The sequence below is a fragment of the Triturus cristatus genome, chromosome 8, assembly GCF_964204655.1.
Source record: "Triturus cristatus chromosome 8, aTriCri1.1, whole genome shotgun sequence".
In the NCBI taxonomy this organism is placed as follows: domain Eukaryota; kingdom Metazoa; phylum Chordata; class Amphibia; order Caudata; family Salamandridae; genus Triturus; species Triturus cristatus.
In genome coordinates this window covers 1,550,971,964-1,550,996,203 of record NC_140591.1, presented here as the reverse complement: position 1 = coordinate 1,550,996,203, position 24,240 = coordinate 1,550,971,964, and the positions used below count along the sequence as shown (strand labels likewise).

Genomic DNA, 24,240 nt, shown 5'->3' with positions numbered 1-24,240 from the left:
AGAGATAAAGAGTGAGACCAGAAGGAGAGAGAGGGGAGACGGAGAGTGAGACCATAGATACAGCAATGGAGTTAAGATACAAGCAATGAAGCGCGAGAGAAGAAAAAGAGAGGGGGGAGACAAACAGTGAGACCATAGATATAGCAAGGGAGGTAAGCTCAAGATATAAAGAGTGAGAACAGAAGGAGAGAGCAAAGAGACGAAAGAGTTAGGCCACAGATACAGCAATGGAGTTTAGCTACAAGTCATAGTGAGTGATACTAGAAGACGAGAGGGAGGAGACAAAAAGTGAGACGGTTGAGACCTTAGATACAGCAATGGAGTTAAGCTACAAGTCATTATGAGTGAGACCAGGAAAGAGGAAGGATAATGAAGAGTGAAACCCTAGAATCAGGAAAGGAGTTAAGACAATGAAAAACAGAAACAAAAAGGGGTGAGACTAGAAGGAGGGGGCATGATGGAGAGAGACCACAGAGATTGGAAGGTGGCCAAGACACAAATGATGATTAAGGAGGCCAGGAGAAAGAAGTCATGTGAAAAGTGATACCACAGAGGCAGAGAGGGAGTTAAGGCAGTGAAAGCCACAAAGTGTAAGGGAATAAACCACAGAGTGAGTGAGGGGGGAAAAGGACAGCGTGACTGAGAGGGGGAAAAGGACAGCGTGGCTGAGAGGGGGAAAAGGACAGCGTGACTGAGAGGGGGTAGCTGAGAGGGCAAAGGAGAGAGTGAAGGAGAGGGGGTAAGATGCAGGTGGTGAAGAGTGTGGGCAAACGGATGTAGGGTGAAGGGGATGGAAGGACACATGAGATGTCAGGAGACTGGTTTGTACGTCACAGATGATAAGCAGGGAGTATGTATGATGGAGGGTACTGGCTAGGGTGACCAGACGTCCGGGATTTCCCTGGACGGTCCCAGTTTTTGGAGAAGTGTCCCGGTGTCCGTACACTTTTCTCCACATTGAAGGAATGTCCCAGTTTTTGAGCAGTGCCTGGGTTATTTAAAGAAATGCCCCGGTTTTTAAGGGAGGGTCGGGTGAACCTGCACATTAATCACAGTGCTGTGCAGGCTCACATTTTGACCGGCCCTCTTAGAAACGGGAACAGAAGTTAAATCCTTTAAACTCTCCTGCTGTTCTGCTTCGCCTTATTTAAGCAGCACAGCAGGATTTAATGAGGTGTGAATCAGGGCTGTAGAGGCCATAGGGCAAGGCCAGGTCCACGGACCCTGGAGCTCTTTGCAGACCGGGAGGTACAGAAATGTACAAATATATATATATATATATTTTTAAAGAACACAAATATATATATATTTTCAGAATGAAAAATCGTGAGGGGCATAGACATAGAAATAGGACTAAATGTCCTATTAGGTCTGTGCCAGTCCCGGTTTTTCACTCTGAAAATCTGGTCACCCTAGCACTGGCAGTTGAGGGAGTGAATGAGAAAGGAGACTGAGTGCGAGTGGTGATGGCCCGCACAGAGCAGTTTAAATCTCATATGAAGAGCCGGGGATCTACGGCAGAAGTGAGAGGGGGAGTTCAGAAGTACGGGGTGGAGGGCGGGGTGCCTCGGCGGCACGGAGGGCTGGGAAGATGCCTCTGCTCCAGGTGTGAGAGTGTGCGAGGGCGAGAGGCAGGTACCCGGATCCGCGGTTCCGGGACGGAGTCCGCGCCCAGCAGCGGGGCCGGGCAGCCCTCAGCACCGGGGAGGAGTGGAGAGAGACACCGGGGTGGAGTGAGACCAGGGAGGAAATATAGAGGAAAGAGAAGCGCCAGAGGGAGCGGGAGAGCGCAGCAGAAGTGACGGGAGAGAGGGGAGGAGGCGCCAGGTGAGCAGGGAAAGGGGCAGCCTGCTGGTGGGAGGTCAGCTCGGACAGGCCTGGCAGGCTGCAGGACCGGGGCTCGCCTATAAGGGGGGCCATTCCCTATCTACCCCCGGGTGTGGGCTTTACATAGGGGTCTGTTGGCATCTTGCACTGGCGCCCAATCTTTACTACAAGGGCCCCTGTGTGGAGAGGCGGTACCCCCTCTTACCAGGCCCGGTTCTAGCAGGTGGGCCAGGCCCACCCAAACAGGAGCCTGGCCCACCCAAACAGGAGCCTTGGCCCTCGCAGTGAGTGAGGGCTTGAAGGCAGGCGCGCAACGGCATTGGGCTCAAAGGGCTGTCTGTGTGTGTGCGCGCCTGGGCTGAGACAGCTTCACACACGCAGACAGTTTTTGAGATTATCGCAGCCGCACCCGAGTACTTCACAGGTCTTTAAAAGACCATATATATGTTAACGAGGCTTTGTTTATTTTTTCACCCCTTCATCTCCACATGGCGAAAGGCGACAAATCCTTTCTTTGACAAGGGTAACCTTTGCCGACTGTTCTGCTGCTTGGATATTTCTTTTTCTATGCAGCACAGGAGAAAAGAAGTTTGTTTATTCCTATTCACCTTCCCGACCCCGTAGCAGCTTATCACATCAGGCTGTGACACAAAGTTTGACTAATGGAGTAGGGAAGAGAATGTGTTACTATTTGTTTTTCTTTTTAAAATCTGCACAGGCGCAGCAGGACACATACTTCGTGTGCGCTTCATTTAAACAGTTTTTATCATTATCATGGCCGATTCAGGACAACAATAAGACAATACAAAATGCCCAGATAACGCTGGTGATTAATGATCCTGCTGGAGAGCAATCATTTGTCTGTTAGTAGTTTTTAAATGCAGATGAACTGTATTTTATGTGGATAGCTCAGTGGGTTACTGCCTTTGTCACAGAGATCCTTGTGTTACATGCAGTTCAGAAGGTACAATCCTAACATAGGACAGTGACCAATGAACTGTCACCAAAGAGCTGCATACAAACATGAATGGTATAGTTAGAACTTCGCTTTTTTTTGTTTTGTGATACAGTTAAAACTTCCCCAGTCTTTCATTATTCGAATGTTGCTAAAATGAGTATGTTTGGGCAGATAGACATTTTTATCAGTAAAGCTGACCCCCATGGAATACTCTTTAAATCCTAAGGTTGTGTTTCCCCAGACCAAACCCTTTTAAAATATACTGCCCACCAGTATGGATGAAATGTGATTCCTACACCTTGTAATCCTCATTGGCTAATGTGACATTCCCTGTAGACTGATTTACATACTTGTATGACTCATTGTCTCTGTATAATGTGTGCGTGGTGTAAAGTACTGACACACACTACACTGATATGAGTAGCGCTATACAAAAAATGAAATGCATATGAGAGAGGGGCTACGTAAAGATGAGGGCCACTGTTGGAGGGTGGCAGTGAGGGAATCCGAGGAGGAGGTCATAAGGGGGGAGGGCCTACAGAGAGATGAGGGGCACTAGTGGAGGGTGGCAGTGAGGGAATCCGAGGAGGAGGTCATAAGGGGGAGGGGCTATGGGTAGATGAGGGGCACTTGTGACGTGTGGCAGTGAGGGAATCCGAGGAGGAGGTTGATAGGGGGGGGGGGCATGGAAGGATGAGGGGCACTGTTGGAAGGTGGTAGTAAAGGTATTTACGGAGAAAGAGGTTATTAGTCTGGCGCCCAAAAAAACTTTCGCATCAGCACTAAAGCTGGCCCTGTCATGGCCTTTCTGTTTTTGTTTATTTAATTAGCAGTCCGGTCATAAGGGCAACTGTGGAATATACTTTAAAGTGCGTGCTAATTATATTTACTGCTATATTCAATGTTTTAAGTTTGAACGTGATTTTATTAATGTTTTTACCAGGAAAAATGAAAGTGGAGCCCAATGGTACCCGATATGGGGCTGGGGCCCAAGGTCAGCTGTGAGATAAGGTGCACTGGAGAGGAGCAGTGGATAATCAAGTCTGTAAGGGAGTGCGTTGCAGAGTCTGGGGTCAGGTGGAGGTAGTAATGAAGAGGGATTCTCCATGAAGGCTCGCACAGAGGGAGTCTGTAAGGGATTGCGCTGCAGAGTCAGGGGTCAGGTGGAGGTAGTAATGAAGAGAGTTTCTCCCCGAAGGCTGGCACAGAGGGAGCCCGAGAAGTGTCACTTGCCCGATACTCCCACCTCAGAAACCTCCTCTTCCCATCAAAGGAACATTACATGGAAAAAACACTTTTTAAGAGTGATAACATTTAGAAAGAGATTTGGAAAAGAGTGCGTTTTACTGGGCCTTGTAAGACTAAGAAGAGATAAAGGAGGGCCCTGAAGCAGGCCTGCCCAGACATATATGCGACAAATCGAGCCCGCAGTGGCCCACCCAAATGCACCCTCGGCCCACCCAAATAAAAATTCCTGGAGCCGGGCCTGCCTCTTACCCTCACTGGGGAGGCAGGAGGTCGTCGGTCGACCACAGGGTTCGAAGCATGGGTGGGCCATAAAGAGGAAGGGGGTCGTCCAGAGACTCCCAAGTGTCTGAGAGCTCGCTCTAGGCAGGCTGGTGTGTCTTGAGCGGTTGTGTGCATACCTTCCAACGGCTGGGTTCTCTATACTAGTTTAGACTGGATATTTCTAGTGGTTCTCAAGGTTTAAACATAAGGGCTTGATCTTTTCTACTCTCTCCACCTCACCCTTCTTCGTCTCTGTCTCACCTTCCATGCTCCCGACTTCACCCTTCTTTCTCTCCGCTTCACCTTGCTGTCCTGCTCAGCTCATCCTCTACTTTTCCCCACATCTCTAGTCTTGTCGTTCTTCTCTCTCTCTCCAAGTTATCCACCTGTTTCCGTGATGAGCCCTTCTCTTTCTTCACTTCATGTTTCTCTCACTTCACCCTCATCTCTTTTCACCTTCCACTGCTGACTGTGCCATCCTCTCACTGTGCGTCAACTCACTCTCACTCCACTTCACTCTTCTCTTCACCTCACCCTTCTCTCTCTACCTCACTCTCTTCTTTGTCTCTCACCCTGCTCTGTCTTTATGGCTCGCCCTCCTTCTCTCTCACTCACCATCCTCCTTTTTACTATCATCCCTCCTGCCTCAGCCTCCTCTCTATGACCTTTCCATCCCTAATTTAATTCTAATTTCTAATTTAATTTCTAATTTAAAATATTTCTAAAGCGCAGCGTACACCTTGCGGTTTCTTGGCGCTGGGGAGATTGGCAACTGAGGGAGAGAGACCAGAAGAGAGGAAGTGGGGGTGTTTTAGGGGAGTTTTTAAGAAGGGAAGGCCTGGTCGAAGAGAAACGTCTTCAGGTCTCTACGGAAGGAGAGGTACTGAGTGGCAGAACGGAGGTGGTCGGGAAGTGAGTTCCAAAAGGTAGGAGCCAAGGTGGAAAAGCTGGCCCCGCCCCACTTTTTACGTGTGAAGCGAGGGGTCTGAAGAAAGGACTTGGAAGAAGACCGAAGATCTCTTGCAGGTACATATGGGTGAATTAATGAGGAAATAAAAGCGGGGGCGGTGCCCTGGCGGGCCTGGAAGGCCATACAGCCGATCTTAAAAAGAGAGCGCTCTTTTACAGGGAGCCAGTGAAGCTCCCTGAGGAGGGGGGTGGAAAGGTGATAACGAGGAAGGCCATATACCAGTCGGGCTGCCTGGTTTTGAATAATCTGGAGTCTACGCAAGCTGTATGCGGGGATACCATGGTAGAGAGCGTTTGCGTAGTCCAATCGCGATATCACTAATGCGGCCATGATGATCTTAAGTGCCTGGGGGGAAAAGAAACGGGAAATAGTGCGGATAGTGCGGAGAGTGAGGAAACAAGAGGATACCACGGAGCTAATTTGTGAATGAAGAGTGAGCTGGCTGTTAATTTTCACACCAAGTGTTTTGACCGAAGTGGAGGGGGTAGGAGAGGGACCAAGAGAGGGGGGCCAAAAGAGAGAGTTCCAGGGGCTGGATGAACCACCCGTGAGAACCAGCTCGGTCTTATCCGGGTTCAGTTTAAGATGATTGTGGTTCATCCAGTCCCTGATGAATGTCATAGTAGACTGGAAGTTGGAAACAGAGAGAGAAGAGGGGGATAGATCAAAGATGAGCTGGAGGTCGTCCGCGTAATTATAAACGGTGACCTCCAGCTGCTGGAGTGCGAAAATGAGAGGAAAGATATAGAGATTGAAAAGCAAAGGGGAAAGAGAGGAACCCTGGGGAACCCCGCAGGTGACAGGAAGAGGAGTGGCCGTGAAGTCGCCTAGCCGAACCGCCTGGGTGCGGTCCCTCAGAAAGGAGGAGAGCCAGATCAGTGCTGATCCCCCGATACCAGCCGCCCTGACACGGGTAAGTAGGATGGTATGGTCCACCGTGTCAAAGGCGGCGGAAAGATCAAGGAGGACCAGTGCCTGGCGTTTGTTATCGTCCATACCCTTTCTGAGATTGTCTAGGACCGCAACCACGACTGATTCGGTTGAATGCCTGGGGCGGAACCCGGCTTGGCGGGATGCCAGTCCTCCGTTTGCTTCAACATGAGCGCTGAGTGCCGCGGTGACATGGCGTTCCATCACCTTGCCCAGGAAGGGTAGCAGGGAGATGGGGCGGTAGTTGGCCGAGATGGAGGGGTCCGCGCCAGGTTTTTTCAGAATGGGCACTATTGTAGCTGCCTTTAGCACAGAAGGCACAACGCCCTGTGCCAGGGAACTGTTGAGGAAGGCGATGGGGGGGTCAGGGCAGCTGGAGTAAATTTGCTGCAGGACTCGTGCCGGGCAGACGTCCGCAGGGGACCCTGACTTCACTTTGGGGAGTATCTCCAAAAGAGAATCATAAGTGAGGAGAGGGATGGAGGTAAAAAGGCATAAGACGGGAGGAGGGGAGGGATCGATGAAGGCAGAGGAGGGTGGTGGGATGTTGGTCTTGATAGTAGCAATTTTCTCTACGAAATAGGTATTGAGTTGATCGCAGAGAGGCTGGGAAGGGGGGATTTGGGATGAGGTGCGGTCTGAGAATGCCAGGTCATTCACTATGCCGAAAATTTCCCTGGATTTGTTTTCTGCAGAGATTATTTTTGAAGAGAAGTAGGAAGTTTTAGCATCCAGGATTGCTGTTTTATATTTAGCTAGTGCTGATAGGAAGTGAGTTTTTGATAAGGGACTGTAATTTTTCCTCCATTGCCTCTCCGCCCGTCGGGCGCTCAGTTTAAGATCTTTTAGGTGGTCATTGAACCATCTATTGGAGTCCTTAGGTCGGCGGATGGAGATGCGGCGTAAGGGCGCCACTGAGTCGCAGCCTTCAGCCAGCCAGGTGTTAATGGCCTTGGCTTGAGAGGCAGATGGTAAACCAGCGAGAATGGGAGAGGAGTTGCGGAGTGAGGAGGTCAAGGAGGGATAGTCCACTCTATTCCAGTTCCGCGCCCATGTGTTTTTGGCATGCGGAGTTTTGGGCATCAGGTTTCGGAGAATGAGGAAGGAAATGAGGGAATGGTCGGACCATGGGCACGGCGAGACAGCAGCCGAGGCCACAAGAAGGTTAAGGGACCAGACCTGGTCCAGAGTGTGTCCATGGGAGTGAGTGGGGACAGATATGTGTGACACGAAATTGAGGGATGAAAGGAAATCGGTAAATTCTTTAGAGACTGAGCACTCATGAGGGTCTGAGGGCCAGTAATTGAAGTCCCCTAGCACCAAGACCGAGGCGTAGTTGACCACCAGGTTGGCGAGCAGGTCTTGAAATGCCGGCAGAAATAAAGGCGAGGGTTGAGGAGGGCGGTACATAAGGAGGCAAGTGATGGGGGGGGAAAATGAAAGAGAGCGGACTGCCAAGAAGTCAGCAGGGGGAATAGGGGAAAAAGGGAGTGGTTGGAAATTCAGCTCCGACCGAGCGATTAAGGCGGTCCCTCTGCTTGGCCTTCCCCTCTTTCCACCTCACCCTTCTCTCTCTTCTCAGTTTAGGACCTGGGGAGTGAAAGCAGCTCTCTAATCAGTGCCACTGAAATTGTGCATCACGGAAGGACTAAATTAAGTGGTCCGGGCTGTAACCCATTTGTCTTTCCCATTTTGTATCAGTGTTGTGTTAGTGAAACTTGACAAATGTTTTCACTTAAGAAGAGTCAAAACGTTGCCATTGTCAGTGATTTTTTTGCTAATAAGCAGGGCTACTGGGATTGTGCAATTCTGCAGCTGCAGGGTACTACACATGATGACGAATTTGTCACATAATCCACTATCTGCTGCATAATTTGCAGATTTGAACAAAAAATTGTTTCCAGCTCTAAAGGATCAAAAGTTCCTAAAAACACAGTGACGTGTTGTTGCGCAGTGGAAGGCCCTTTGCAAAGGCTGACTAATCACTTTCCAGTTGCCTAGTGCTGTATTATGGTGTTAAATTGGAACTAGTGTTGGGCTTGCATTAGAATAGTTTTGCATTAGAACTGTATTAACAATACATTACCTGCAGTGTTCTGATTAAGCCTGGGATGAGTTTTACTGTGTGGAACTTCTCGAAGTGCCAGAAAAACTAAGCTGCACTCCGCAGAGTTGTGCCAGTGGCGGAGCCTGTTAAGTCGCGCTTCTTGCACTGATTTTTAGTGCCTGGCGTTTGTCCTGTGCTGTAAAATCAGTGCGAACGGCACTACGCGTCGCGCTAGAGGGAACTGCTGCTTTCTGCAGCTCAAATAGACATTCTACTCGAGCTGCAGCTTCCTCAACGTGATTGCCAGATTTCTCAACGCAAGCAGTCGCGACATGCCGCGACCACCTGTGATGAGAAATCTCACCAGGAGGAGCTCTAACTCGTTATTTTTTCTCGCAAGCGCTCGCCAACTTACAGTTCGCGCCGCTAGAGAAAAAAAGCTTGTCTCCGTGTCATTTCCTGGAGTATTTTGGAACTTTGCCCTCCACACAGAGCGCGGAGTGGGTAAAACTCAACGAACTCCACAGGCGGAGCGGAATTCTTCGCCCACCCCTAGTTCTGATGCAACAACAGCATTAAACAGACATCACATGCAGTGTTTGGCTTCCATTAGAACAGTATTCAACATACACCACACACAGTATTGAGCTGGCATTAGAGCAGTATTAACTGTACACACACACACACAGCGTTTGGCTTCTATTAGAACAGTATTATATATACATACAGAAGACTGATACTAGAGCAGTATTCAACATACACTACCCACAGAGTTGTGCTTCCATTAGAACGGTATTCAGTTAGAGTGTGATTACCCATACAATGCCCACAGTGTTGTTCTGGTGCTACATCAACATTAAAGAGAAATCACACAGTGTTGAGTTTCTGTTAAAAGAGTATTAACAAAAATTTGCACCTCACAATGCTAGGCTTCCATTAGCACAGTATTAAACATTCACCACCCACGGTGTTGGGCCAGAGCTAGAACAGCATTAACATTACACCGCCCACAGCATTTGGCTTGTATTAGGATAGTATTATATATACATCATACACAATCAGGCTGGCACTAGAACAGTATTAAACATATAGCACCCATAGTTGTGGGCCTCCATTATAACAGTATTCCATTAGAACAATATTAACATACATTTCTAACCATGTTTTTCTGATGAAGAACAAGATTAAACAGACACCACATACAGTTTAGGGCTGTCGTTAGAACAGTGTTACTATAGCCTACCCACAGTGTTGGGCAGGCACTAGAACAGTATTAAACATACCCCAAATGCAGTATTGAGCTCCCATTAGGAAAGTATTAACATACATTGCCCACAGTGTTAGGCTTGCGCTAGAACAGTATTAAACATACCCCACACACAGTGTTAGCCATCCTATCACTGCCTGCCACACACAGTGTTGGGATGGCGTTAGAACAGTATTAACTATGCACCACATGCTTCTATTAGAGCAGTATTACCATACACTACCCATAGTACTGGGCTGGTGCTAGAACAGTGTTATCAAACGCACAAAAGGCGATTGGTGGAATGCAACACGGGGTAGCATTCCAATCCATCATTCTTTTACCCTCCATGCCACCTCTGTTGGAACCTAGCCATATGCAAATCAGTCCTGACCCTGCTCCAATAGGATCACTCCTGCCTAAACTGCAAAGCCAAGTCCTCCCTTGAACCAGACCAGATGCAACTCAAGACTGGTTTTGCCCTGACTGAGGCTCATTAGTCAGGTGTAGCTTGGATCCAGTGGCACCCTGAGAATAGGACCCATGTCTGGGCATACTCTTGCCACTTAGGACAGAGCACCAAACACACAAAAGGTGTTTGGGAGAATGCTCAAAAGAGTATAACCATTGGCAGTCAGCCGGGTTGCATTCCAATCCATATGGTTTTACCCACCATGCCCCTCAGTTCAGATTGATCTATATGCAAATCAGTCTTGTCTCAGCTCCAATAGGAACAGTCCAGTCTGAAATTCCTGGCCAGGTCCTCCTTGAACCCGAGCACGAGCAACAGAGGACCGGTATTGCTCATATTAGGGCTCATCAGCTACATATAGCTTGTGGCATGAAGTTCAAAATAAGGATGGTTCGGGATGCGGCCCAAGTATGTACCAGTGGCTGAGGTTAATTCAAGCATTCCATCCATCACTTTTTTGTATACTTCAACCTTACAATGCAGGCAGCTGGCGTACAATTATCATATGCGTGTAACAAGAGGGAGAGAGAGGACTAGAAAGCTAGTCCATGTCCCCGAGGGATTTATATGTGATCAAACAAAGAAGACTAGCTTAAGTTGACCAAAGTGATGCAGTACTCAAAGTAGTTCTGTCACAGACACCTTGTAGGTGTATTCATGAAGCCCTCACCCACCAACCTAGTTGGGGGCATGCTTCATCATCGGGCCCACCCAGTGACACCTAGTATGTCCCGGGTGTGCTACGACGCCTGATTACAGCGGAGCTGGTATATTGCTGAGAGTGCAGTGAGGTTGGGTGAATTGTGATTTAAAACGGCTTGGTGGTGGTCCCAGTACCCAAGGGTAAATTAAATTTAATTTTAATAACTGGGCCGACACCAGCGGTTAAAAGTAAGGCTACAGGACGTGTAAGGGTGGAGAGTTACTGCCCCCTGCGTCCTTCAGATGGTCGACATGTTTCAGCCAGTGCCTTAGAATATTCTGGCTTTCCTCAGGACCGTTTTTAAAAGGGTGTGGTGAAAATAAAACAGACTTAGTGTTGTGGTACAGACTATGTGATACACTCACTAAGGCGTTTTTCTATGTGTGAGAGGGGGATTCCCTTCTCATGCATACGCTTTGGGTTATTAGCCAAGGCTTCCTGGAGGGAAGCGGTAAGGGGATGACCAGTCTTTCTGGTCAGTGCCTGCCTTGTACCTGTTGTCCCACCGTCGTCCTCCGGTACCGGAGGACGACGGTGGGACAACAGGTACAAGGCAGGATCAACCCCTCTCACACATAGAAAAACGCCTTAGTGAGTGTATCACATAGTCTGTACCACAACACTAAGTCTGTTTTATTTTCACCACACCCTTTTAAAAACGGTCCTGAGGAAAGCCAGAATATTCTAAGGCACTGGCTGAAACATGTCGACCATCGTCCTGTAGCCTTACTTTTAACCGCTGGTGTCGGCCCAGTTATTAAAATTTAATTTACCCTTGGGTACTGGGACCACCACCAAGCCGTTTTAAATCACAATTCACCCAACCTCACTGCACTCTCAGCAATATACCAGCTCCGCTGTAATCAGGCGTCGTAGCACACCCGGGACATACTAGGTGTCACTGGGTGGGCCCGATGATGAAGCATGCCACCAACTAGGTTGGTGGGTGAGGGCTTCATGAATACACCTACAAGGTGTCTGTGACAGAACTACTTTGAGTACTGCATCACTTTGGTCAACTTAAGCTAGTCTTCTTTGTACAATTATCATAATCCGTGTGCCAGCGGCACACTGTAAATTGGTGTGTCATTTGCAGAATCCACGTGCAAGCTGCACACTGAAAGCGGGCGTATCATTACCACAATCTTCATGCCAGCCTTTTGCTACAGGTTGATGGATGATAATCGCAATCCTTGTGGCAGCCTTACGCTACGGGTTGGTGCATCATTATAATAGTCCTAGTGCAAGTCTCTTACTGTGGGCTTGTGTTTCCTCATAGTGTGACTAGCAGTGTCATTATCACAATTCTTGTGCCCATCTTACACTGTGGTTGTTGTATGATTATCACAATACTACTAGCCTTACACTGTAAACTGTTACATCATTATCAGACTCTAGCACCTACCCTGATGGTGGCCTTCATGTCTTTGACCCTTCTCTTCCCTGTAATTCCTCATTCTCACAGCTATAACCTGTACAGGTTACATATCAAATGTCAAGAAAAGGTCTCCCTGCTCAATAATGTGAGTTCCTCTAGGCAGGGAAATGAAATCAGTGTGCATACGCCTAAGGCAGCTCTTGTTTGTTTATATGGACCAAGTTCCAAAGATACATACATAACACAACTGAGTAAAAAGGGCACAAAGAAGATAATAGAACATGGATGTCACATAATCATATATGTTTATTCATAATTAGATGAAGATCTCATAATACATTCCACAAGACATAAAAAAGGAAAAATGATTATTGTTCCATACTTTCACATCGACGCTTCATTCGTATCTGCAGTCACACAAAGTGCATCCAACCAAAAAATCAAGGTACAAAAAGATTATTTTATATATACTATTCATGATTGTGCTATCAAAATCTGATGCTTCTAAACACAATATTTAAAGGAATTTCCATACATTAAATTGTATGTGGCTTAATAATGATAATCTTCAATCATCTATGCGTTTCGGCACAGAAGCGCCTTCTTCAGGATAGTCCCCTCTAAGTAAATGATCAGTACACAATTTAGATGAAGCCAATGTCAAGAACTGTATACGAATCCGCAGAGGCCACTGAAATTAATATCAAAAGAAACGGCCTGAGTAAATGAACAGAGGAGCTCCCAAACGGTCACAAGTCGGCTCGGGACAGGTATATCTATGCAGGTCATGAGTACCCTAAGGGATATGTGGAAAGGTGCAGATGTTAATGATACCAAAACGGCAATAATCCTGCACTCATAAATAGTATATATATACCTTGGCATCAACAATATGGACTAAAAGATAACACACATGCCATTACGACAAAGTACAATCTAAATTGGTCTTATTACGTATATGGACACAATTTAGATATTCAGATTATGCAGATGTAATCTAACCCCCGAGATAAGATACTGCAATGACATCATTATATCGCTAACATGTGAAATGATATATGTGAATAGAAACTACAACTCCCATAATTCCTCCTAATGGCTAATATGGGAGTCACTATAAATAAAGAACATTGAAAAAAGACTCACATACCGTGAGCAAGACCGATTGTGGTTGAAACGCGTTGGTGGTGGAGTAGGTGATAACTTGCACGAAAAGAATAAAACCCGTAATCTTACAACTTCCTTGGTGTGCAGTGATTCCTTCCTTGAGGAAATTGGTGAAAAAAAATAATAATAAAAAAAAAAAAAAAATATATATATATATATATATATATATATATATATATATATATATATATATATATATATATATATATATATATATATATATGTGTGTGTATATGCACAGGGCCTCCGTCAATGAAAGGCTATAGACATGATAGGGTTCCCCAGACACCCAGTAAAGGTTCTAATGGAGATGTCTGGGAGGTCTTTGGGTAAAAATAAATCAACCTGCTTAAAAACGAACCTATTTAATATATGGAAATTCCTAAGTATATTGTGTTTAGAAGCATCTGATTTTCATAGAATGATCATGAATAGTATATATAAAATAATGTTTTTGTAACTTGCTTTGTTTGATTGGATGCACTTTGTGTTACTGCAGATACGAATGAAGTGTGGGTCTTAAAGTATGGAATAATAATCTTTTTTACTTTTTTATGTCTTGTGGAATTTATTATGCGATCTTAATCTAATTATGAATAAACATATATGTTGATGTGGCATCCATTTTCTGTTCTCTTCTTTGTGCCCTTTATATATAGTCAGTTGTGTTATGTATGTATCTTTGGAACTTGGTCCATATAAATAAACAAGAGTTGCCTTAGGCTTATGCACACTGACAGGTTACAAATCATACAGGTTCAGGCCTCACACACTAATGGTAACCTCTAGGTTACAGGTACTTCTGTGGTGCCTGCATCCACTCTGTCCAATATGAAAGCACAAATTGCTATCAGTTTCTACATTGCCCATGTATGTAATTCAGAACTATAATTCTACACTGCGAGAAACTACAGCGAAGAAGTTTAAACCAGCACTGGCATGCAAGGTTCCATATTTCCCCACATATGCAGCATGCCAGAAATTGCTGTGGCCCCATATGCTGGTGTGTGGCTATTAACAGCGCAATAGGTGAAGTGACAACCAGGCCAGGGTTTATGAGCCCAATGCTCCACAATTATGGCTGTATTCAGCCAGTGGAAGGGGGGCACCAGGGCCTATAACACCATTGCTATGCCACAGGTCCAAGCTATTATCTAAATAAATTACACACTAAAACTGCTTCTGCAACATTTGCTCTGTGCCCATTGGAGGCAACACTGATTAACTTACTTACTTACTGCCGTTACGCCGACTGGCATGTAAGGCAGCAACAAAGGACCTCCACTTCTGTCTGTCTTGGGCAAGTTTCTGTAGAGTGTCCCAGGTGGGGTTCAGGGTCTTCATTTCTGTTTCCACAGTTCACCTCCAGGTATCCTTTGGCCTGCCTCTCTTCTGTTTGCTTTGTGAGGTCTAGTGCAGAGGTGTTCTTGCAACCACGTTTTGTTATCTTCTGATGATGTTTTCTATCCTTCTCCACCATTTTTCCATAATGATGGTGTCCATGCTCTCTTGCTTGGATCTGGTGAGCAGCTCCTGGTTGGAGATGATTTGAGGGGAGAAAATGTGGAAGATTCTTCTCAGGTAACTGGTGTGGAAGGCTGAGGGTTTGATGATGTCGCTTTCTGTCATCATTTAGCATTTTTATCCATACAAGAGTGTGGACAGAACACAGCTCTGGAAAAGCCTCAGCTTGATGTTGGTGCTGTCCTGAGATGACCTCCACACATTGTTCAGCACCATGGAGGGTATTCCTGGCCTTGTTCATTCTGGTATTGATGACACTGCCTGCTCCTCCATCAGGCCTGATAGGTTAATTCTTCGGTCATGGCCAGGTCCTCTCCGATTAATGAAGGGTTTGGGATGCTGAGTGGCATGACTTCTGATTTCTTCATGTTGATTTTCAGGCCCACTTGCTGTGCATAGATGTTGAGGGGAGGCGTCTTTTTTCTGCATATCCTAATGTATGTGCGAGAGCAAAGCTCTGTCATCCGAGTGGTCATGGTCCCCCCGTATAGAGAATAAGGTCCATCTGATGCCTCTGGCTTGGTCTTCAGATGTGCGTCCCATCACCCAGTTGATGACTAGGTTGAAGAGCAAAGCTGCCATCACACATCTTTGTCTCACACAGGTCTTGACTTTGAAGCTCTACTCACTATTTCCAACCTAAAATGATCATAGAAGCTCTTGATGAGGAGAACTATCTGCTGCAGTATGCCATAGGCTCTCAGTATATGACAAAAGCTTTCATGGTGGATGCTGTCAAAGGCTTTCTCAAAACCAATGGAGTTGATGTATAGTTGCCTCTGCCATTCGGTGCATTGCTCTACAATGTTGTGCAGAGTAAGCATCTGCTCAATAGACCCTCTTCCCTTGTCCACTGCTTCAGAAATGCGATGAATATGGATTGTCACCATGATTTTAACCAGGATTGACAGAAGGGTGATTCCACGCCAGCTATTACAGCTGTTTAATGCTCCCTTCTTTGAAATATTAACAATGGATGTGTTGGTTCTAGTCATTTGGTACTTTCTTTCCTCCAAAATTGATGTAAACAGTGGTTGGAGGATCTTGGCTGATGTTTCAGGGTCTGCCTTGAGCAATTATGCATTCAGGTTGACTTGTCTAAGAGCTTTTCTGTTCTTGAGAGATCGGACGGCAGTGACAATGTCTTCTGTCTATGGTGGGGCGGTGTTCACTTCCAAATCTGTCTCTGCTTCTTGGATGTCCGCTTCACTTGTTGGTATTGGTTTTGTCAAGACTTCTTTGAAGTGCTCAGACCAGCGTGCTTCCTGCTCTTTCTCTGTTGTGAGTAGTCTGCCTTATTTATCTATGATAGGGGTGTTGTATGTTGCATGAGATTTACCACAGACTATCTTCATGATCTTGAAGATCTTCCCCAGATCCTCTCTGCTGGCTGTTTCCTCTGCTTGGCTGGCAAGGTTATCCATGGATGCCCGCTTCTTTGCTCTTGTCATTCGTTAGACTGATTTGTTTGCTTCTATGTACTGTTGCTTGTGCTTTTCCTGCAGTCATTCCGATTTGGCATCTGAGAGTTTCTTTATTGCTACCCTTCTGCCTTCAATAGCTCTCCATGTGTCTTGCCTTATCCATTGTTTCTTTGTTTGGGTCCACAGACATGTTTCACTGCTCTTCGCATGTATTGAAGAGAGCGGCTGCCATTTTTTGTTGACTGCAATTGCAGCTGGCTCCGACTGATCTTCCAGGTCTGTCAGGAGTTGGAACCCAACGACTCACCAAAATCAGGGGGTGTTCAAAGCCATCCCTTCTCTCTGTTATAGGAGTGAAGTGAATGTTTTTTTATAACTTGCTGGTGCATCAAGATGTTTTACCTCATTAAACAGCAAGATACCAACATTGACCTTTCTATGACCTGTAGGCTTTACGTAAAGGGACTAGCAAACTACAAGTCCCAACATTCCTAATAGTGTCAGCTAAAAGCAAAAGGCTAATACATCTGAGAGGTGAGAGCTAATGGCATCGGAACGTAAGTATGTACAATATGAAGTATTCTATTAACATTTTAAGAAAATGAAATGTAACAACTTAAGGCTTACACAAGTATACACACACACTGAATATAGTCTAACTCATAATTTAATTTTTTAAGTTTCGCTGCAGATGGGGTATACACTAATACCGAAACTTCTAGGCATAGAGGGCTGCTTTTCAGATATACTGTACACAGCTGAACACATAGGTGCCACGCCCAGCCACCTGCCATGAGAGACACTGTCAGGCAGACGTGGCTTTTTAGCTGACAGTTCTTTGCATTCTGGGACTTGAAGTTGCACTTCTAAAATATGGCTCAAAACCCCATAATGAAAGTGCTCCCTCCTGAAAAGCTTGCAGGCTGCCCCGCATAAAAGAATTCTCAAGGCTATACATGTCAGTGCCACTGTGGTACCTCTACTTAGTGGGAAGGGGCAGGCGGGGGCAGTTCTGGTTCTTGTAAGTGGGGAGTGGGTGAATAGCTACAGTGAAGGATTTGCAGCACTCTCAAGTTTCTACTGGTTCATGCATGAGTTGCTCACACTATCTAGTCTTTGAGGTCTTGCCTTCCAGAAAGTGCAAGCTGTCTGGATGCTAAAAACCTATTGTGAACTTAAACTGGGATTACAGCCTGCCCATTGCTTATCCTTGGTTGGCATTATTGTCACTCTCATTTGCTTGCTACTTATTCAGTGTCTTGCTTTCCTGTTCATGTGTTTGTCCATCTCCTGGAGCATAGCCTCTTTAAGATCCTTTTGACTGGCTGACTTGCATCCTTCTTCTTCTCACATTTAGGGAACTGCTACTTTCTCTATCATTCAACACTCTATTGTATTGTATTGTATTGTAATTGCATTTATATAGTGGTTACTACCCCTGACGAGGCGTTGAAGTGCTTTTTTTGGCAAGTAGCACGCTACTCCGGAACCCATAAAGGATTGGTGGTGAATTAGTGTAGTGAAATATGAAAGTAATTTGAGTGGTGGATATGTTAGTCAGTTATTTGGATTGAGAAGGATAGTGGAGGTATAGAAGTGAGAAAAGGCTTGTATTTATATAACACTTGCTATACCTGATGGGGTGTTGAAGCGCTTTTTCGGCGAGTAGTGCGCTACTCTGGAAATCATAAAGGATTAGTGGTGAATTAGAGTAGTGAAATATGAAAGGAATTTGAGTGGTGGGTATGTTAGTCAGTTATTTGGATTGAGAAGGATAGCAGAGGGATAGAAGTGGGAGAAAGGTTTGCATTTATATAGCGCTTGCTACCCCTGATGAGGAGTTAAAGCTTTTTTTTAGGTGATTAGCATGCTACCCGGTAACCCATAAAAGTTTAGTGGTGCATTAGTATAGTGAAATATGAAAGTAATTTGACTAGTGGACATGTTAGTTAGTTATTTGGATTGAGAAGGATAGCGGAGGGATAGAAGAGGGCAAATGGTTTGCATTTATATAGCGCTTGCAACCCCTGATGAGGTGATGAAGCTCATTTTTGGCGAGTAGCAAGCTACTCAGAACCCATAAAGTGGTGAATCAGTATTGTGAAATATGAAATCAATTTGAGAGGTGGACATGTTAGTCAATCAATCAATCAAATCGTCTTTATTTGATTCACACAGTGTATCATAAAAGTGTACATAATAAAATACAGTACAGTAAAAATTAGTTAAAAATAGGTTAAAAACGAGGATAATAAGCGCAGACACAGTTTAGCATAAGGCAGTAATAATCTGCTCACCTGGTAACAACTTTCTTCTGAAGATAACAGCCCTTAAAAATCTTGCTAAAACCATACATATTTACACATTTGGAAGTACTTGCAGATGTAAGATAGCCGGCCTACATTGCCTAAAATGTAAAGATTTCATTAGCAGCTTGATAAAGGCATTTCTCAAATCTGTATAAAATTTACAAAAAAATAAAATATGCATAGTCAATTGTTTGGACATCTTATCACAAGGACAATACATTAGTTCACATGACCAGTTATTAATATTCGGAAAACGCATCAGGCGATGGAAAATATCAAGCCTAAAATGTGTCAGAACGTTAACTAAATAAGGTTCATAGAAAAGGTGGTCAAAATCATTTGGTTATGGGAAACAGTAGGTTTAACCAATTCAACAGACAACCTCCGTTCCTCAAGTAAATTTAAACATTCTAACTTCAGTGTTTTCCTCGTGATGTTGCTCAGAGTTTCTGGATGATCAAAGAATTTAGGGTGGCTAATATCAGACATAAATTGCTTGATAAACTTTGACCATGGAGTTTTTTGGGCAAGCTCCGAGCCACAACAGTCCTTTACAATGACACGATTAAGTTCCATATAATCCGATGTCCAGATCTTATATAAGAGAAGGACTGGATGAACCTTTATCAGATCTGCTAGGTATGTTGCACCCAACTCAGAATGCACAAAATTAGAACAGCTGGTAGGAAGCGCAAGAAGGTTTAAAAAAAAGGCATTTTCTGACAGATGTAAAGGCTCAACATTTACATACCCCCACAACTCAGAACCACACATCGCAATAGGTCGACATTTAGGGTTGTAGATAGTTAACATCTCTTTAGGATGTTTGCTACCTAATTTCTTAGAGAAATTGCACAAAGCCATAATTGATCTAACAAATTGGAGCTTTCTGAAGTTTACAGCACGTCTCCAATTCCCCTTGCAATCAAATAAGATCCCTAGCTACGAAAAAGAAGGTGTTTGCGGTAGAATGGCTTTCTCTATTTGAATATTATGCCACTTTGATGTTCTTTAATCTGCTTTCATGACAAAAGTTTTGCTTGCGTTAATTTGTAACCCCAAATTCTCCATAAAATGTACAAATTCGTCAAGGAGGCGCTGCAGAGCCAATGGGGTGCAGGCCATAAGCACCGCATTGTCTGCGTAGAGCAGAACTGGTATAGGTCGGTGCCCAACTTGGGGTAGATCTGTACATGTATTGACAAAAGTGCTACCCAAACTATTAATATACAAATTAAACAGAAAAGGAGCGAGTACGCAACCTTGTCGGACCCCTTTTTTAATTCACCTTTCAGACCAAAACGGATGCTTGCGGTGCTAGTTCAGCATATATATCTAAGAAAGTTGACTATAGTGGTATCTACAACCATTGAAATCATAACAGACCAAAGTTTATTGTGAACTACACAGTTGAAAGCGGAAGACAGGTCGACAAAAACTATAAACCACTACCACGCTTAATGTTTACATACATGCCTATCAGCAGATTCAAATTAATGGCGTGCTTTGTGGTCCCGATTCCCGGTCAAAATCCATATTGTAGATCCGAGATGATGTTATTACAATCCTCCCACTCCTGTAGTCTACATAAAAGCATGCGGCCAACCACTTTAACTAATGAGTCTAACAAAGAAATGGGTCTGTAGTTCGCTGGGGAATTTCGGTCGCCTTTCTTGAATATTGGCACAATATGGGACTCAGACCAGGAATTTCGTAACCCAACACTCTTACAGGATCTAAGGACGAGAGTCAAGAGGGGACCCCAAAAATTAATATTAGCCTTAAAAAGATCCATCGGAACACCGCCTGGGACAGGTGTTTGGCCTCCTTTACTCTACCATAGAGCCAAATTGACCTCTTCCAGAGTGAACTTGAGGTCAAAGTGGTTGTGGGGGAGTGTGGGCGCAGAGGAATCGGCCACAGGCACTGATCTAGGACTTTTACTGCCACATTCAGTTGTATTGGCGTATCATTTAGAGAAATGGGCTAACCAATCTTCTTCGGTAACTGCGATATCAATTCTGGTCTTGTTGTCATCACTAAAGAAGGAAGAGTTTATAACACGCCAAAATGATGTGTTATCATTATTATGGTATAGTACTTCAGAGAAGTTCTTGGGTAAGATGTTTAAGACCCTTTTCAGATTTTGATGCGCCTGAGTACAGGCATGATCAAACCAGCTCTTAGTTTTTACAGCTCCTCTCTTCTGATGGGAAGATAGCCCTACTTTGATTTCCTTAGTAATCTGATTGAATGCCTCTATGACCGTGGTAGCTGCTGCCGACTCATCTAAGCAAACGTCAAAAGCCCACCTCTGATGTTGGATTAATTGTTCTAAAAATCTGTTAGGGTCTACCATAGACCAACGCAGAGTGAAACCATTCAGGCGTGAGAGTTCTATGCTCTACACTGATGAGGTGTGATGACAAAGCCCTTGGTTATTAACAAAGTTAGTGTCCAACTCTAAGCTCTGAGGGAAGTGGTTGCTCATTGCAAAGTCATGTAGTGTAAATGTATTAGCTGAAGCCGAATAACTGTTAGGGAACAACAGATAGTCAATAACGCTATTTCCCATGCTACCATCGAATGTGCAAAGTACGTCAAATGGACTGTCTCCAAATTCATTACTAAAGCCCAAGTCATATTTGAAAAGTAACTCATCGAGTTTCTCTCCATACTCTGTGTGTGAAAAATGAGTGACGTCATCACTTGTGGGGGAGGCCGTGCCACAGATTTTATTAGCTAGCAGTTGGCAAGGTTGAATAGTCAAATGGTCTTTATTCGGATAAAATATCCATAAAAGTACAATTCATCATCACCAAAAAGATATAAAATACAGCATAAAACAATGATAAAAACAAGGTCATTTCCATAATATTAAATGCAGATATGGGCAAAAAGTGCAGGAGAAGCAAATAAAGTGCAGATATATTCAATGTGGGTAACATGTAAACATCAACAACTATGTCATTTTGTGCAAGCAGCAATCGGAAGCATAAGATGAATATATTGATGCAAGTGATCACCTCAAAATTAAAATAAATAAAACTTGTCCAGACATATAGTCAAAGTCAGGGAAATTTGTGCAAACTGGCAGTTAAGTATAAACAGTTTCAGTAGATGTGCTATGCATATAACGACCTGACGATGGCCGTAAGTAAACAAGGACGGCAGAGGGAGACAATCTATATGGTAACCATCGTATTCCGTGAGCGTATCGCAGACTGCAAAAATGAGCTTGCTCTGATAATCATCGCATCACTTCCTAGCCGTAATATTTCAGTGTATGCCAATTTATGGTCAGCGATAGCATGTGACCTGAAATAAGGGATAAAATACTGTTTTGTATATCTGATATAAAAATTGCAAAAAAGCAAAAAGTGTAAAGTTGTTTGTTTTAAACCATTTCCGCAAGGGCAGGGCAGATATTCAAGATTTTTATTAAAACCAAGTGGAAAGCAGAGTGAATATTTTATGCTCCCATCCCTAAGGCGAAAGAGAATGCTCCTGTTCCATCTACCAATGTTCCTTTTCAGATATTCCTGTGGAGAGACTTTATTATAGCCCGGGCAGGACGAGATGGAAATATATCTGCTTATTGATGGTTTGGGAAACTCTGAGCGTTCTCTGTCCCTTCGGAATGAGTCATATAGTAGCTCTCTCACTGTCTTAATATTCATGCTCTCTGCATTATGATGATGGAAAAAGATGTGTTCTAAATCTACACTAAATAAACTTTCTTTTACAGCATTCAACCATGGTATAGAGCCGCCCCTATCGCACTTAAGGCAATCACTGATTATTTCTTGTGTTAAAATTGCTGCCGGGTTTTGCCATATCTTCAGCCAGAATAGAGCTGGCCGGGATTTGATAAAATCCTCAACATAGTGCAGGTTTAGTTCTTTATGGCAAATGTAGGTGGGTGAAGATATTTGTGCCCCCAAACCTTCCTGCAAAATCTGTTTTCTTCTATATGGATGCCGCTACTTTTGGTGTACCCCCACACCTCGGCACCATAAGTTGCGGTAGGTGGGCATTGAGATTTATAAATTTGTATTAGGGGCAACATCACCTCAGCCCTCTTTGGCTGTTGTAGACTAATGATAGAGTTAACTGCCTTGGCAAGTTTGTTTCTGCCATGTGCGACATGTGCCGACCAAGAGCCCGTGTCTGAGAAAATCAGACCCAGATACGGGAAAGTGCTTGTGCTTTTTAAGGTGTTATCACCTGAAGCTATGTGGTTGATGCGGTATTTGTTAGGCCCGCAAGACATGATGTATGACTTCTTAAAGTTGGTGCACAAATCCAAACCAGCCATAAAAGAGACAAAACCCGTAATTAAAGTGCGCAGTGCTTTGGGTGTGCGGCCCATCAAAACCGCGTCGTCAGCGTATAAGAGTACTGGGAGTAAATTGCCATTGATATTCGGCACATCGCATGAAAGATTAGACAGGGATTTATTTAATTCATTTATATACAAAATAAAAAGTAGGGGGGCCAAGACACAACCTTCTCTGACCCCTCTGCCGATTAAAATATCCCCGGAGACCTCTCCCTCATTATTTATCCTGACACGTGCTTTTAGGTCTCTATGCAAGTGTGCCAGAAAATGAACTAGTGTCTCATCTAATCCATAATTTAAAAGAATCTCCCAGAGTTTCGAGCGGTTTACAAAATCAAACGCTGACGATAAATCCATAAAACCCAAGTACAGGGGGACTTTTTTAGCGACGGTATACTTGCCTAAAATGAGATTTAAATTCAAACATTGTTCAACTGTTCCCACATTACTTCTAAATCCCAGCTGGCAGGGATGAAGAATGTAATTTTCCTCTGCCCAAAGCCTGATTCTGTTAAAGATCACCCTGCCCAAAATCTTCAATGTATTGTCTATTAGAGATATAGGGCGGTAACAACTGGGATTTAATCTGTCGTCCTTTTTAAAAATGGGTACGATAACACTACTTGACCAGGTATCGGGGGTTTTGGTGTTGGACAAATTGTTGAAAACATTACACAACAAAGGGGACCAAAAATCTGGTTCGGATTTAATTAAGTCAATTGATAATCCGTCAGGGCCAGGGGCTTTATTCCCTGCGCTTTGATTAATAGCATCTTCCACTTCAGAGATGGAAATGGCAACCTTAATATCTGTACAAGAGGGATCTGTGGTTATTACTGGGGCTGTATATATTTTTGCAAAATGCTCCTCCCATAACTTAGTTGGTATATTACAATTGATGGGGGTTAAGTTGGATCCCATGGACCTCAGAGCTTTTACTTCGCCCCAGAACCCAGTCACATCTTTAAGTACAGCAGCTTCTTCTCAAGGCCTTAACCAGTGTCGTGTTCCGGGGTTTTTCGGCAAGTGCCTTACGAAGGTCCCGGTTGGCCCGTGAGCAAGCCCCATCAAACCATCTATTGCTCTTGTTATGTTGCCTAATGGGTTTGGAAATTTCCTGCTTAATGGCAATACATAGCCCGACAAAAGCCTCAACAATCTCTGTGTCCTGGCAATCACTGGACAGACATGTTTCCACAATTAGAGGATGAGATTTTATAATTCGCTCAAGTAAGATTTTATTGTTGATGCCTTTCCAAATTACTCTGCGTTTATCGGTGGATGCGACCAAATCCCTTGCCCCAATTTCTTTCCTTTTAGTGAATTTATTAACAAATTTGATGGTTGTCAGAATTGGGTTGTGGTCACTATAACAAGTTGGTAGAACCTCGGCCTTGACAAGACAATTCTCAAGGGCCGATGATATAAAAACAT

At 44.4% G+C, this 24,240-nt stretch overlaps 1 protein-coding gene across 1 annotated transcript in view; it reads left to right on the top strand.

Annotated features, from left to right (window-relative positions):
* Positions 1–1,696: 1,696 nt before the first annotated feature.
* Positions 1,697–24,240, top strand: part of LOC146806121 (protein sel-1 homolog 3-like) — a 412,689-nt gene continuing 390,145 nt past the window's right edge. Inside the window, exon 1 of the mRNA XM_085620586.1 lies at positions 1,697–1,827. The gene's annotated coding sequence lies outside the window, so the exon portion shown is untranslated. The remainder of the gene's footprint in view (positions 1,828–24,240) is intronic.